At 35.5% G+C, this 7,363-nt stretch overlaps 1 long non-coding RNA gene across 1 annotated transcript; it reads right to left on the reverse strand.

Annotated features, from left to right (window-relative positions):
• Nucleotides 1-3,538: 3,538 nt before the first annotated feature.
• On the reverse strand, nt 3,539-6,780 carry LOC114257003 (uncharacterized). The gene is made up of 3 exons (XR_014365564.1): nt 6,623-6,780; nt 5,792-5,861; nt 3,539-4,119 (listed from the first exon to the last, which is right to left on the reverse strand). It is a non-coding gene; the product is annotated as an uncharacterized LOC114257003 (long non-coding RNA).
• Nucleotides 6,781-7,363: the final 583 nt, after the last annotated feature.

A 7,363-nucleotide genomic window follows, 5' to 3' on the forward strand; every position in this document is an offset into this window, starting at 1 on the left:
GGCTGATCGAAATTCCCACCGGCAGTGTAGTATGGCCATCGGCACAAAATAGGGTCTGTCGGCAGAGAAAAGGTTGCCGGCCGGCACCTTACACTGCCGGTCGGCAAAGAAAGTCTGCTGGACCTGTAACTCACAGCAACAGAGGGCAAAACAAGGCATGGCAGCACAATTCAAGGCATGTATGCACCAACCATGTCTCTTATCATTGTGATGACTCAAAGGGACATGTGCCTCGGTTCTCGGACCACCAACCATGCATTTCCATGCATGATGGCCCAAGGAACCAAGTATGCAACTTTGATTTCAAATGCATGCAAACCAATCAAACAAATTAGGCCTAATTCCTATCACCATTTCAAGGAACAAGGCATGCATGCAAGATGCAATGCAACCTAGGCATACAAGCTAGGAATGCAACATGGCATGGCAAGGCACTTATGCAAGCATACAAGCATACATATGGCAATGCAAATAAATGGAAAGATGGACTTATACATGAATTAGGCAGCTCTAATAAGGCCTAAAACAGTGGCCATTAAGCGCTAAAGAGTGAAGGCTAAATGGCATACACACACACATGCACATAAGGACCAACACTTAAGCACAAATCAAACAACATTCAAGCACACTTGAAAGGGACAAACATGAACAATTAGCATGCATTATAAGCTTTGAAATCATGCTAATACATGGTGCCAAACCAAGCAACAAATAAAGCCAAGCATGTACCAAATGGCCTAAGTGTTCAAAGCAAATCAATGAGGCAATGAACTACACTTAACATGACCAAACATGGCATGAAAAGAAGGACCAAAATCAGAGGTTTAGCATGTTAAAACAAAGCTAAAGGACTACTTAGATGGCATCTAAATGGCCCAAATACAAAGGCATACACCATGGCCAAAACATGGAGCATTGCAACACATGCTTTCAAAGCATTAAAGAGACATGCAAGGCAATCCAACAAGCATGGAAATGGGACTGAAATAGCATGTAGGATGATTCCAAATCATCAAAACAATGCAAAGATGGCATGCTACACATGCACATACTCAAGGCCAACAAGCCCAAATACAAAGGAGCTATATAATGCATGCAAAGATCAACCCAAATGACTATGGACAGAGCTAAAACATGGCAAAATAAGCACATAAACTTCACAAATGCAAGCCTAAAACATGCTCCAACAAAGGCTAACAACCTAGAACATGTTAAGGCACAAATAAGGCATTACATGGCAACTATGCTAAACATGCATGGAGTTCCAAAACCAACTTGAAATCATGTTATATTATGGATATATAAGCATGAAAAACAAACCAAACATCCTCAACACACACTCAAGCATGGGCTTCGCTAGGAGGCCAAAATATGCCCTTTTCAAGGACAACAAGGAGAGGAGGTGGCCCTCTCCTTCTTGGGACTTCGAAGCATCATCTTCACCACTGAAATCCCTCAAGATTTCAGTGGTGAAGAGACCTCAACACCAAAATCCCGGAGCTAGCACAAAATGGCTCAAAATGAGGCCTTTTGAGGCCTAAGGGTGGTCAACACCCCTCAAACAACAAAACACTCTTAATAAACAATGAAGAGGGCCTAAAAATAGAACTTTTTTATGTTATACAATAAGCACAAAAACAGCTCTAAGATAGGTATAAAATCAATGCAAGAGTGGGGGAAAAAGGGACTAGAATCTCACCCTTGAAGACCCCTTTACAAATGGTGCTCCAATGGCCTCCTTGAGCTTGAATCCAACACCAAAATCTCAAAACACACTCTTTGGAACCTCAGCTCCAAGAGGAAGGTGAAACACTAGGTGTTTGTGTGCAATAGTGAGACACAAAGCACCTAGTGTACCAATAAGAGGGAAAGAGAGATATGTTGTGTATATCTAACCCTAACCCTAGAAAAACCAGAGCCTTGTCTGTATTTTCCTCCCTCAAAAATGTCTAAAAGCTCTCTCCTTGCCTTAGAGAGAGACCCTCTCTATATGCCTCTTGTAAAGCTTACAAGACAAGCTTTGCAAGAGGGAGATCCCTCCATACACGTGTATGGAGGGGAGCAAAAGCAATACAGCTGTCTAAAAATATCTGCAAAAGCAGATGAACAGCAACCGGCCGGCCAAAAATGTCATCTTGGCCAAAAAGAGTGCCGACCGGCACAAAAGAGTGCTGACCGGCAACAAAGAGTGCCGGCCGGCAAACAATATTGCCGGTGGCAGCAAAAACCAGCCGGTGGCATCTAGCCACTGCCGGTGATGGGTGGGGATGGTCTACAAGCCCCATTTTGCCCTTCCAAGGCAAGATGCAAGTGTTTGGTGCAAAACCAGACACTAAACAGTCGAGTTCGGGGATCCTAAGGCAAGGCGCGCGGGCCGAGGCCTCCGGGAACTCCAAACGAACACAAACATGGAAGATCACCGTGTGTTCAAACAGTGACGTCCAAGTCTTGAGGACGGTCAAAAATGGGGTGTCTACAGTTACAAGAAATAATAAGGAATGAAAGCTAAACAGATATTCATATGTCTTAATAGCTTACATCTTTTCAAGACCATGCTTAGTTACAACAGAATGAGTCATAAGCTCAATACAAATAAAGCCCTAGGCTCAAAAAGTAAATATAAAATAAACAGAAATTGAGCCTTCAGCTCCACAGTTCTCCTAAGTTAAGTCCTTGGTGGAGGCATATCACCAGCACCTGAAAATGGTTTTTCCCAAGTAGGATGAGCCAAAACCCAGTTGAAACAATCTAGCACAATATATGAATCCTAATAAAGATGTAAGTATAATATGAGTATACAATGCCCATGATAAAATCATTCGTATTTTTACAAGATCATAATATGCCAACACTACTACAAAAACAAATAAAGATCACACTTTTTTGTGTGTGATGTTTGTTATTTAATCACACCTTTTAAGTTTTATTAAAGTGTGATCTTTGGGAGTGTGATTAAAAGGGGTCATTTTTAATCACAGCTTTTAAGTGTGATTAATAATATTTAGATCACACATTTTAAGTGTGATTAATAACATTTAGATCACACCTTTTAAGTGTGATTAAAAACATTTAGATCACATCTTTTAAGTGTGATTTAAAACTAATAAAACATGTGATAATAAACTTTAGATCACACCTTTTAAGTGTGATTCAAAATATTTAGATCACATCTTTTAAGTGTGATTAAAAACTAATAAAACCTGTGATAATAAACTTTAGATCACATCTTTTAAGTGTGATTAAAAACTAATAAAACTTGTGATAATAAGCTTTAGATCACATCTTTTAAGTATGATTAATTACTAAAAAAATTCGACATATTTGAAAAATAATCAATATTGTTTTTGTACACGCATTTCAAGAATGTAATACACACTATATACTATACTTTGAATCATAACCACATATTCAATGGAATAACATCATATATTTCATAAATAAAAGTTAAATATGTTCAAAAGTATATATAAAGGAATTAAATAAAAAACTTTAAACTGTGCTTACATATATTAAAAAAATAAAAAAAATAAAACTTGAATTCTTTGACCATATTTTGCATCTCTCCAAGAAATTTTTAACCTGAAAAATGAAAACACAAATTAATTCAGACACCACTAGAAGCATATGAATAAACTAACTATTTGTAGAGATTGTTCTAGTCTTACAAAAGATAAAGTCCGACTAATCACACCCCTTCAAATGTCTTAACATTAAATACCTCTACCATGACATGAAACATGTAAAAACAAAATGTCACTTTACCCATAGAAATTGCAAGTTCAACAGAAATTTTTCTATAACCAACAACTTAATTTAAGAGGCTCTATCCATCTCAAATATTTAATGTTCTACAAAAGAAATGCAATTGAATGTTGATTGTGCAAATACTTTGAGTGCATTTCAAATATCTGTGGTGTGTTGAATGTCCGTGTCCCATACAAAAACACTTAACAATTAGGCAACCCTAGCTTGCAACCCTTCATAAATATGCCAAAATTTTGAAAATGCATTCCTCCACTAAAATTTATCATTCAATGAACATGAGTTACCTGCACTGGTAAGAAGAATAAAAAGCAGTACAAGGTTTAGGTTTTCTTCCTGGAACAGCACTAAACTCCCCTGTTACAAGCAAATATCACCATTAGCCAATCAAATCGACGAATCGAAAACTGAGAACACGGACCAAGTATAGTTTCAAAACTATTATATTTCAAGGATGTTTTTTGGCTGACAAATGAGAAAATCTGACCTTCCCAGATAAAGAACCTTCCAAAATAGCCAGTTGCATGAAACAATTTTTAATGGATTAGATTTATCATTGTAAACATTAGCTCGATGAAACCCCAAAAAAAGAGTGATAATTAAACAATCACATTACCATGTATGACAAAACTTAAAATTTTGAACTATATATGTTCAATTATATTTAGAGTGTCATTAAACCTTGCCAACATAGCCTTATCACAGGTCACTAAAGTCACCTAAATTTTAAAATTAAGAGAAAAACATGTATTTTATTTCTTTAGCTGAAAAACTTTTAATTTGCACACGTTGCCAAATCACTCTTTTATCTTCTTGACCCAAAAGCATGTTTCAAAACTAAAGTATTTCTGTTTCTTACACCAAAGATCTTGCACTTCTTGGATAATCAATGAGCTATGCTACATGCCATGATAATAAATCCAAATTTAGGAAACAACGCACACAAAGAAAGCACACATATGAATGTGTTTAAGCTATTATCATGATCAGTCAAAATTTAAGCATGTAAACCAATATATTATCATGATCAGTCAAAATATTCATATTGCATAAAATTCATGTAGAATGATTTTGTTCAAATGCTTTCAAAAATAGCCATCTTAAATGTTTTTTTTTTTTGAATAGTAAAATAGGGGTTCTCCTTGGAGGCATCATCTTAAATGGATGTTCATAAGCATCATTCATGTCTCGTCTATTTAATATTAAAAGGGAAAAAAAGAAAACAAAAAAAAAAGCAATAGTTGAGAAATCAAAATTCATAGACTTTGACAAGCTAAGTTTAAGAAAGTGAATCATTCTAAACCCCTAGAAACAGAAATATATGCATAGAAACAATTTCAGTCAGTGTTGGTATTATTTGCACCAATACATAAATCTCAATGATCATCAAGATGAACATCAACCAGCAACTAAACACAACTAGAGCTATCTTGGCTACTTAATCAGAAGACAATTAGAGATCCTAGTTATCTAAAAAAAAAAGCCTAATCAATTGGCTCAAGGACAGAATATCAACACGCATCTGCAGCAGTAGTGCAACAGCAAACTTTGCTATAGTGTGGCCATCAAATAAACCATATAATTATATAGCTGCCAAACCCCTTATAAAACCACAATATGATATATTTTGATAAGATCTATTTCTAACACAAACAACAGTAGGCTTTAGTTTATATTACAAATCATCATCTTTATTATCTTTACCAAGTCATTACTGAACCTTTTAGCAACAAAGAAAACTACAGACAAAGCATAAAGATTATTAGCCAGTGGATATTCCAAATAAACTATAATTTTGCCCCCCCCCCCCAAAAAAAAAAAATTAGGTGAATGGGGAGAGAGAGAGAGAAATGGGGACAGCTAAAACGAAACCGAATAGTTTGTATACCCGTCCTAATGCCTCGGCATTTACTTTATGATGTTTTTAAATTACTTGATGGACACTATATTATGCCAATGAGTTAAGCTTAGTGCATCAACTCTACATATTTTTATGAGAGGAATGAAGAATGAAAAGGCAGCATCTTACAATACAAGTGTGTTTTCTTGATGGATGAATATCAATGGAGTGTACAATCCCAGAAGTAGTTCCATGAGCCCTGCAACATTACTAATATGAAGAATCACATCACATCACAACAAAAACAAACTGCTTCTACTCAGATGGACGGAGTTGAACCCAACCATCAAAATATGTAGTTAAGATAATGCAAACAGAACAAAAATAAACACTGAATTTAGAAGCATAATAGAAACTCATCTAAGAAAATGACTAATGCCACTTAAGAATATATTAAGCTTCAAGAAATTCCAACATTGGTGTGTTCAAATTATCAACAAATTATGAACTGCTCCAGTTTTCAAAATAATGGATCTATTGCCATGTGCAAATGGTTTAATTAAAAGGTCTATCAAGAAGCTAAAGAAGTCATTAGAACCTAGAATAATTTGAGTAAAATGCAGACGCAATGTCAATAACATCAAAACTGAAAGTCAAAAAGTGATGAAGCAAGCTTTATATATGTAAACCTAAATATGGTCAAGCACTCCTCCAGTTTGCAAAAATATTATCCAGTTCAAAAAATTTCACAATAAAATCTTCACCATTACTATACAGATAAATAAGGAAGACTAATGAAGGAAAAACCTACATCTGTTAATTTGTATGCGAAATAAGCACAAGTACTTATAACCAAAATTCCATGGTTCTCTCTCTTCATCTAAGGTAGGCAAGTACATTGTGCACAATATTCTCCAAAAGATTAGTTAAGTTGAAAAATCAAAATAGATCCACCTAGTATAATTAAGTGCTTCCCACAATATGGTGACAAGAAAGTGCAGCCACCTTTTGCAAACATACTTGAAATAAGATCCTTTTTGCCACCTTCAGCTGCCAAACGATACCACTAAATTGAACATCCTGAAAGTTCTGGAGCACTATCAGAGCAAGGCTGAATCCTTAATTATGAACCCAAAGCTTCAGAACCATCTAATTCATATGAGTGAGCCAAGTTGACATAGTACACAAAACTGAGAACCTGTAACGCCCCAAAATACTTACATAAATCCATCACTTTAGACACGCATTATACAAAAGAGATTAACCATTTCTATTCATCAGAGTAGTACTTACAACAGTATTACATGTTAACAACAAAAGAAAATGCCCTATAGGCTTATAGCTTTCCAAGTTAACACTTGGTTACACAAAAGAAGAGTACTAACTCTATACAAAATTAAGCCCTTGGCTTGCTATACATGTAATACAAATAAAACAACCAAAAAGAGTCTCCAACTCTCATCATCATCCAAGCTATGTCCTTGGAGGTGGCATGCTACTTGTACCTGAAAATAATGTCCCATATAGGGTGAGCCAACGCCCAATAGAGATATGCTAAACACAATATGAGCAATAACTAAGACATTAGCAATTGATAAATGTTCAATTTTCATAAATCAATTCATAACTCATTTCCATTTTATAATCACTGCGACTATGTTTCATTCCACTTTCCATTTCCTTAACAGTTTCACAATTTATATCAATGGCTCAGAACCTGGCCAACCATTTCTATGAGACAGTAACTCATATTAAACATTT

The sequence above is a fragment of the Camellia sinensis genome, chromosome 4 (assembly GCF_055761805.1).
Source record: "Camellia sinensis isolate YWXY chromosome 4, ASM5576180v1, whole genome shotgun sequence".
Classification (NCBI taxonomy): Eukaryota; Viridiplantae; Streptophyta; class Magnoliopsida; order Ericales; family Theaceae; genus Camellia; species Camellia sinensis.